Source organism: Dipodomys spectabilis, unplaced genomic scaffold (assembly GCF_019054845.1).
Source record: "Dipodomys spectabilis isolate Male_0828 unplaced genomic scaffold, ASM1905484v1 ptg000143l, whole genome shotgun sequence".
Taxonomy (NCBI): Eukaryota; Metazoa; Chordata; class Mammalia; order Rodentia; family Heteromyidae; genus Dipodomys; species Dipodomys spectabilis.
The window spans coordinates 2315419-2323081 of NW_024870820.1; the positions used below are offsets into that span (position 1 = coordinate 2315419).

General features: G+C 38.0%; 1 non-coding gene across 1 annotated transcript; it reads left to right on the forward strand.

Annotated features, from left to right (window-relative positions):
- The first annotated feature begins 541 nt into the window (after nucleotides 1-541).
- On the forward strand, nucleotides 542-650 carry LOC122117562. Its single transcript, XR_006149200.1, has one exon. It is a non-coding gene; the product is annotated as a U6 spliceosomal RNA (small nuclear RNA).
- Nucleotides 651-7663: the final 7013 nt, after the last annotated feature.

Genomic DNA, 7663 nt, shown 5'->3' on the forward strand with positions numbered 1-7663 from the left:
CTCACTAACATATAAAGTAAGGAAGGCCTACAGTTTTAACAGAAACTGTGTAGATAACATAGTCAACTCTTTATTCTGCTCCTTTACACAAAGACTTTGCAACTTCTATTAGTAAGGTTTCAATAAACTCTGAAATGTACATACTTAGTAGTAGTTATGTGCTACCATAAATCTTAAATACTTTATAGAAAAGTATTATGACCTGCCCAACAGTCCCAGTTTTGGCATATATAAGCAAATTCCCAAAATTAAATATATTTAAAACATTAAATATTTTAACAAACCTTAACACTTGCTGCAGTGTTCATTATGACAGGTCCCTTGTATAGAATAATTGAATTCCTCCTCCTACACATCTCTTGAACAACAAATATCTGGAATTATTTTGTTTTTGACATGTCAATCTTGATTTTTTCTTAAATGTGTACTTATGTAAGAAGTACATGGTTCTAAAATTTCATGACAATTCTTTTAAACTTACGTTTTGTTGTATTGTCTAGTTTAAGAAAATCAATTACAATTTATATATAAAAAATGTTCTTTGCTCAATTCAGCATCACATACACTAACATTGGAATGATACAGAGATTAGCTGGCCCCTGTGCAAGGATGACAGGCAAATTTCTGAAGCATTCCATCGCCCAATTTGTTAGGAAATGGAAAGACTTGGAAAAAAATTATTAAGTGAAGTAAGCCAAGTCCAAAGAAACGTAGGTCCCATGGTTTCTCTAATTTTCAATAACTAATATATGTCTGGGATAAGCAGAAAAGGTCAAAAGTTATGTGTATATGACCAGATAAGATTGTGTTAAGGGAAATGAACCCCAAGTTAGGGACACAAGTGGTTTTTTTTTTCTTGCTATTTTTTCTTACATACTTATGACGTGCAGTGTGTTTTTTTTTGTTTCTTTATATGTTCCTCCCCCATGCTATAACACCTGTTTTCACTGTATTTGAAGTTGGTGTGCCGACATCTTGTTTATACTCTCCTCTAATTTTTTGAGAGGAAGGACAAAAAAAACCAAAATGCTTAACTAGGGATACAGGTTGCCCCATGTAACAATGAGATGCACAATACACTATGTTGTAAAGTGAACTTTAAAATTGAGGCCGGGAAATGGAGGGGGTTAATGGACTTGTGGAGGTGGGAGGGAAGGGATGGTAGGGGAACAATAAAGGAGGAGGTAACAATGCTTGTTAGGAAATGTACTCATTACCTTGCGCATGTAATTGTTACCCCTCTGTACAATATTTTTACAATAAAAATGTATAAAAATGTTCTGAGATGGAAGAGTTTATTTCCTTTATTTTACTCATATAATTTCATTAGCAAAGAAATTCATGCAAAACTCCGATATGAAGGTAATTTGAATAAATATGTTTGTGAACACACGCATGTGCTTAAGCACTTGCATGTGTGTTGGCGTGCTCAGAGTTTCAAATCAGGGCTTCAAGTCTTGCAAGGCCTTTTCTCTCTAGACTGGTGTGCTACTAAATGAGCTACATCTCCATTCTTGGCCCTTTGCTAGTTCATTAAAATTTTTGAAAAATAATCTCATGAATTTCATTTGCCCTGATTGGGTTTCAACTGTTATCCACAGATCTCAGGCTCCTGAGTAGATATCCCAAGTAGTTAGGATTACAGGTCTGACAAACCAGCAAAGACTTTCAGAATAACGCTAAAAGTAGAAGAAAATTTACTTCAGAGGGGCATGTTTTAGCATCTCCAATTTTAAAGCATTTTGGAGTGATTATTTATGATTTTTTAAATTTTTGGTTACTTATAAGAAAGTAGATGATGATATTTAAAAGTTTTAGTACTTTTTAAAAAGGATACTGGAATTGTGGGACAGAAGAAATTTGCCTCTCTTTGGACCTCAATGTATAAGCTCAGCTCTGAGCATGATAAGCCAATGTCACCAACACAATCAATTATAATCTTAGTAGATGAGTAGAACAGCTCAATAGCTATGTACATATGACCGTATAAGGTGATTCTAAGTGAAATGAACTCCAAGACATGTTCTTTGTTGTTGTTGTTCTTAATGTACTACATGATTTATTTTTTTCCTTTTTTATGTTTTCCCACCTATGGTTTATCCCCTGTAGTCACTGTATTTGATTTTGGTACCATGTGTATTGTAAATATGTTGATCCGAACTGGGGAACGGGAAGGAAAAAAAAAATAGTGAGACAAAGGACAAAGGGGGAAACTATGCAACAGTGTTACTCACAAAACAATAGCTTGGAAACGATCTTGGGAGGTGCGTTGGTAGGGAAGAGGGAGAAAAATGGGTGAAGGGGTAACAAGATAGAAAATAAATTAATTCATGACCTTAATTATGTAACTATAACCCCTCTGTACATTACCTTGACAATAAAATTAAAAAAATATATATATGAGAGCAGCAATACAGTCGGTGGGACTAGGGGAAATGCTGTACTATACAAAGAAAAGTATAACAGCTGTGGAGAGCAGCAACATGACATTAATGTAGGAAATAATAAACTAGTGTACAGATTTTCAGCCTCATGTCAGTCACTAAAAAGGGAAAACAAAATGCATAATCAGCAAATCAATACAGATAAAATAGAAAAATAAACAATTTAGGTGAAGAGATGACTTGTATGAAGAATAACAAATGACACAATTAGAAAACAATAACAAGATGGTAAGTTTAATAAACATTACCCATAATTCTATTAAATGTTGTTTACATCACAATTTGTTAGAACTATAATTCAACTCACAGTTTAATAATATATCATAGAGTTCCGGGAAGATGGCGGAGGAGAAGCTGGAATCTGAACAAGCTCTCGCATAGAAAGCAGGTTTAGAGTTCCAGTGAACAGTCCTAAGCCAGAGAATCACACCAAGTGTGCCATCACAGGACAGAGAGTTAGACAAGAGAGGGGAAGCCAAAAAAAGGAGACACATCTGAGCGCCTGCCAGCCGCCGCGGTGGCAGCGGCAGGGTCGCGGCGGCAACCGCCGCCGCGGCCATACCTGAGCGCTCACACAGAGAGTCCGGGACGAAGGAGCCAGACGCAGCGGGCGAGAGGATTCTACTCAACACCAGCAAGAACCGACAAGGAGCGGACATCTTCATCCTGCAGTTTGCAGACCAGAGACGACCCAGGATCCAAGACTCGGCGTGAGTAGAAGCCCGACATCCTCACTCCTTCTCCGGGAGCAGAGGAGGGAAGGCCACCCCTCCCACCCCAGCACCGGTGATCTCCATCTTGGATACCGACAAAGCTCAGAGGAGCTGCTAGCTCCAACTCAGGCCTTGGAATAAAACGAGTCATATAACAGGTCACAAGAACTTAACGGCAAAGTGACCTGCCAGACTCAGCTCCATCCAGGGAAAAGTCACCCAGCTCAGGCACCAGCCATTGGAGTGGCTTTCCTCACTGGGTAACTAGAGCCAGAGGCTGCCCCTCCCTCTAGCAGCCTCCACAATCAATTGAAAAACAGAAACCCTGAGAATGGCTCCAGGGTGGGCTCTGTGAATTTTTCACAAAATAGCCCCAGGGAAAAGCTACTGTTTGTTGAAAGGCCTCAACTCTATGAGAACCTAGCCTCATCACCCCTCTTTTGTGATTCTCAAAGCAGATCACCCTCCCATTAAACTAACCTGGGAGGGGGATCTCAAAATCTTGGGTAAAGCAGAGCATTTTTCTGCCTGTTCGAACAAACTGACTTAAGAAACCAATCAAGCCACAGGACCTCAAGCTGACCAGAGATTCCAACAAGAGGCTGGTTACAGACAAAAGGGAGATACAGGATTCTTCCTACCCCTCCCAAAAAAATCAAAAAAAAAAAAATCAAAGAACTTTTTTTTCTTCTTTTCTTTTTTCTTTTTTTTTTTTTGGTACCTTATATATATAAAATTTTTTTTCCTTTTCTAAAACTTTTATTAATCTTTAATTTTTGCCTTTTTTGAAAAAATAATTGTTTTCCAGTAACTTTTTTTTCCCTCTTACAATTTTTATTTTAGGATTACGTGAATGTACGTTTTCCTTTCTTTTCTTGTCTTCTCTCTCTTTTTCTTTCTTTCTTAATTATCTTTTTGTTTTTTGTCTAGCTCTACTGAACTTCTGATCTTTTTTTTTCTCCCTTTCTTATCCTTTTCACCTTTTCCTTTCTTTTGTTCTTCTGTATGTGACTTAACTCTTGTCCTGCACATCCTCAGATAAACCCATAGTTAACTAGTAGACCCTATCCCCCATTGTGTACACACTTAATCCACAAATTTATTACTCAATCCAAAACCTCTGAGACTTAAATTCATTAATAGCAGTACTACCTCTTTATACCTATATAATATTTTAAGCATTTTTTAAGTTTTTCACATCTCCTCTATCTCCCTCCTGTTTTCTCATTATATTCACATTCCTCCCTAAATAGATGGTCTTTCAATCTCCATAAATATATTAATTTTTAGGTTTCTAATTTTTTTCTGGTCTCTTTTCATTTCCCTTTCCCTTTCTTCTTTTTCCTCTCCCTCTCTACTTGCATCCTACCCAACCTATTTCCTGCATTGAGATTAGGACATAGTTAACTCTCCCTGTGCCTCCCCACACCAATCTATTCCTAATTTTTACCCACATCTCTCCCTAACCCTAAAAATTTCTGGTTTTCCAAACTCTTCTCTGCGGTTCGAAGCCCATTAACATATAGTTGTTTGAGGTTGAATAGATGTATCTGTTGAACTAGATTGTATCTGTAGACTATTGACTGTATAAATGCAAACGTTGGTTGATGGTTGCCTTAAGATAGTGTTCTAGCACAAAACTGGTGCTATTTTCATCTCAAATGGGCAGAGTAAGCCGGAAAAACACAAGAAAAATGACAAATCCGGGTATCTCAATTCCCAATCTTGATAATCAGGGGTCAGATCAGATAATGAACAATCCAGAGGAGAGTTTCCAAATATCTCTACAAACACTGGTGGCAAACATGATAAATGAGAAGTTTGACAACTTACAAAGGACTCTGTATGAGCGTGATAGGGAGAGAGAGGAGGCATCCCAAAAGTTTATACAGGAATATCATAAGCGTGAGGAAGCTACTCAAAAACTGATACAGGATTTGCGTGAACAACTTGAGAATACTCAAAGAGAAAGGGAGCAATGGCATGAGCAGGCTGAGAACACTCAAAGAGAACTGCAGGAATCCCACAAACGGGAGGAAAGAGAACTGCAGGAATCCCACAAACGGGAGGAAAGAGAACTGCAGGAATCCCACAAACGGGAGGAAGCTAATCAAAGAGTAATTCAGGAATTGAGAGACCAGGTAGAGAACACACAAAGATCACTAAAGGCATTCATGGAATCCATTAACAAAGAGCTGAAGGAAGTCAGGGAGACCACAAAGAGAATGCTGAATGGAACCCAACAGAAGGAATGGGAGTCCAAAGAAACCATAACCAATCAACTAAGTGATTTGAGAACAAACACTGAACACCAAATTAAGGAAGTAAAGAAATTCATACAAGACCTAAAACAGAGCTTCAACAAAGAACTTGAAGCCATCAAAGCTGACCAATTAGAAGGAAAAGAGATAAAAAACAAAGTAGAGAGTCTTGACAGCAGGTTAGACCATGCAGAAGATCGAATCTCAGGGATTGAAGACAGCCTAGATATTATAGAGAAAGAACATACAACCATCCAAGACAAGTCCAAGAAATATGATAGATCTATCCAACACCTGGAAGACACCATCAGAAGGCCTAATCTAAGGATAATGGGTGTAGAGGAGCACCTAGAAACAGAAGTTCATGGTCTAGGAAATTTGTTTAACAGGATCCTAGCAGAGAACTTCCCAAACATACAAAAAGATAGGCCTATTCAGATACAAGAAGCTTTTAGAACCCCAAATAGACCAGACCAGAATAGGACATCCCACCGTCACATTATAATCCATACAGGATCAACTCAGACCAAGGAAAAGATCCTTAAAGCTGTCAAGGAGAAAAGGGTAATCACTTATAAAGGGAAACCAATTAGAATCACCTCAGATTTCTCAGCAGAGACAATCAAAGCAAGAAGAGCCTGGAATGATGTATGCCATGCCCTAAAAACAAACAACTATCAACCAAGAATACTGTACCCAGCTAAACTCTCCTTCATAACTGAAGGCCAAATAAAAACCTTCCATAGCAAAGAATAATTGAAACAATACATCTCCACCAAACTAGCCATACAAAAGATTCTTAAAGATGTCCTACACATAGAAAACCAACAAGACCGCAACAAAGGCCAAGAAACTGCACCCAAACTGAGAATCCAAGAACCATAGGAAGAACCCAGTTTTCGCAGCCCCCAAGAAGGTGGATAACATGGCAGGAACTCCCAAATACCTCTCAGTCCTATCTCTTAACGTTAACGGACTGAACTCTCCAATTAAGCGACATAGACTGTCTAGTTGGATTAAAAAACAAGACCCTTCTATCTGCTGCCTGCAGGAGTCACATCTTGCCCGTAAAAACAAACACATTTTCAATGTTAAAGGCTGGAACAAAATCTACCAAGCAAACGGCCCCCATAAACATGCGGGAGTTGCAATCTTAATATCAGATAAAATAGACTTCAAATTAAAATTCGTGAGAAGAGATAAAGAAGGTCGCTACATACTAATTAAAGGATCTCTCCTTCAGGAGGATATTACAATTCTAAATATCTATTCCCCAAACAATGGAGCACCCAAATTTATCAAAGAAACACTACTTTCCCTCAAAACCCATATATATCCAAAAACATTAATAGTTGGGGATTTTAACACACCACTCTCCCCACTAGATAGATCAACTCGGCAAAAACTCAACAGAGAAACCGCAGATCTAAACAGCTGCATAGATCAACTAGACTTGACAGACATCTACCGAACATTTCACCCAGCAGCATCAGAATACACGTTTTTCTCAGCAGCACATGGAACGTTTTCTAAAATAGACCACATTTTAGGCCACAAAGCAAACTTGTCTAAATTCAGAAACATTGAAGTTATACCTTGCATTCTCTCTGACCACAAGGGAATAAAATTAGAACTCAACACCAAAAGCCACCAAAGAAAGTGCAGTATCACATGGAGGCTGAACAACACACTGCTGAATCACGAGTGGGTCATGGAAGAGATTAGAAAGGAAATTCAAATGTTCATGCTATTCAACAAAAATGAACACACAAATTACCAGCTCCTCTGGGACACAGCAAAGGCAGTACTCAGAGGCAAGTTTATAGCTCTGAGCTCCTACATCAACAAATTGGAGAGATCTGAAACTAGCAATTTAATGACACATCTAAACCTCCTTGAAAAAGAGCAGCAAGATAAACCCCAATCCAGTAGACGGAAAGAAATAATCAAAATTAAATCAGAATTAAATGAATTAGAATCCAAAAAAACTATAGAAAGAATCAACAAAACAAAGAGTTGGTTCTTCGAAAAACTTAACAAAATTGACAGACCCTTAGCAAATCTTATCAGAAAAAGAAGAGAACACACCCAAATTAATAAACTCAGAGATGAGAATGGAAACATCACCACGGAAACAAGCAAGATTCAGAACATTATAAGGGAATACTTCTCAAAACTTTATGCTAATAAGTTTGAGAACTTGACAGAAATGGACCTTTTCCTAGCAAATATTGACATGCCAAAA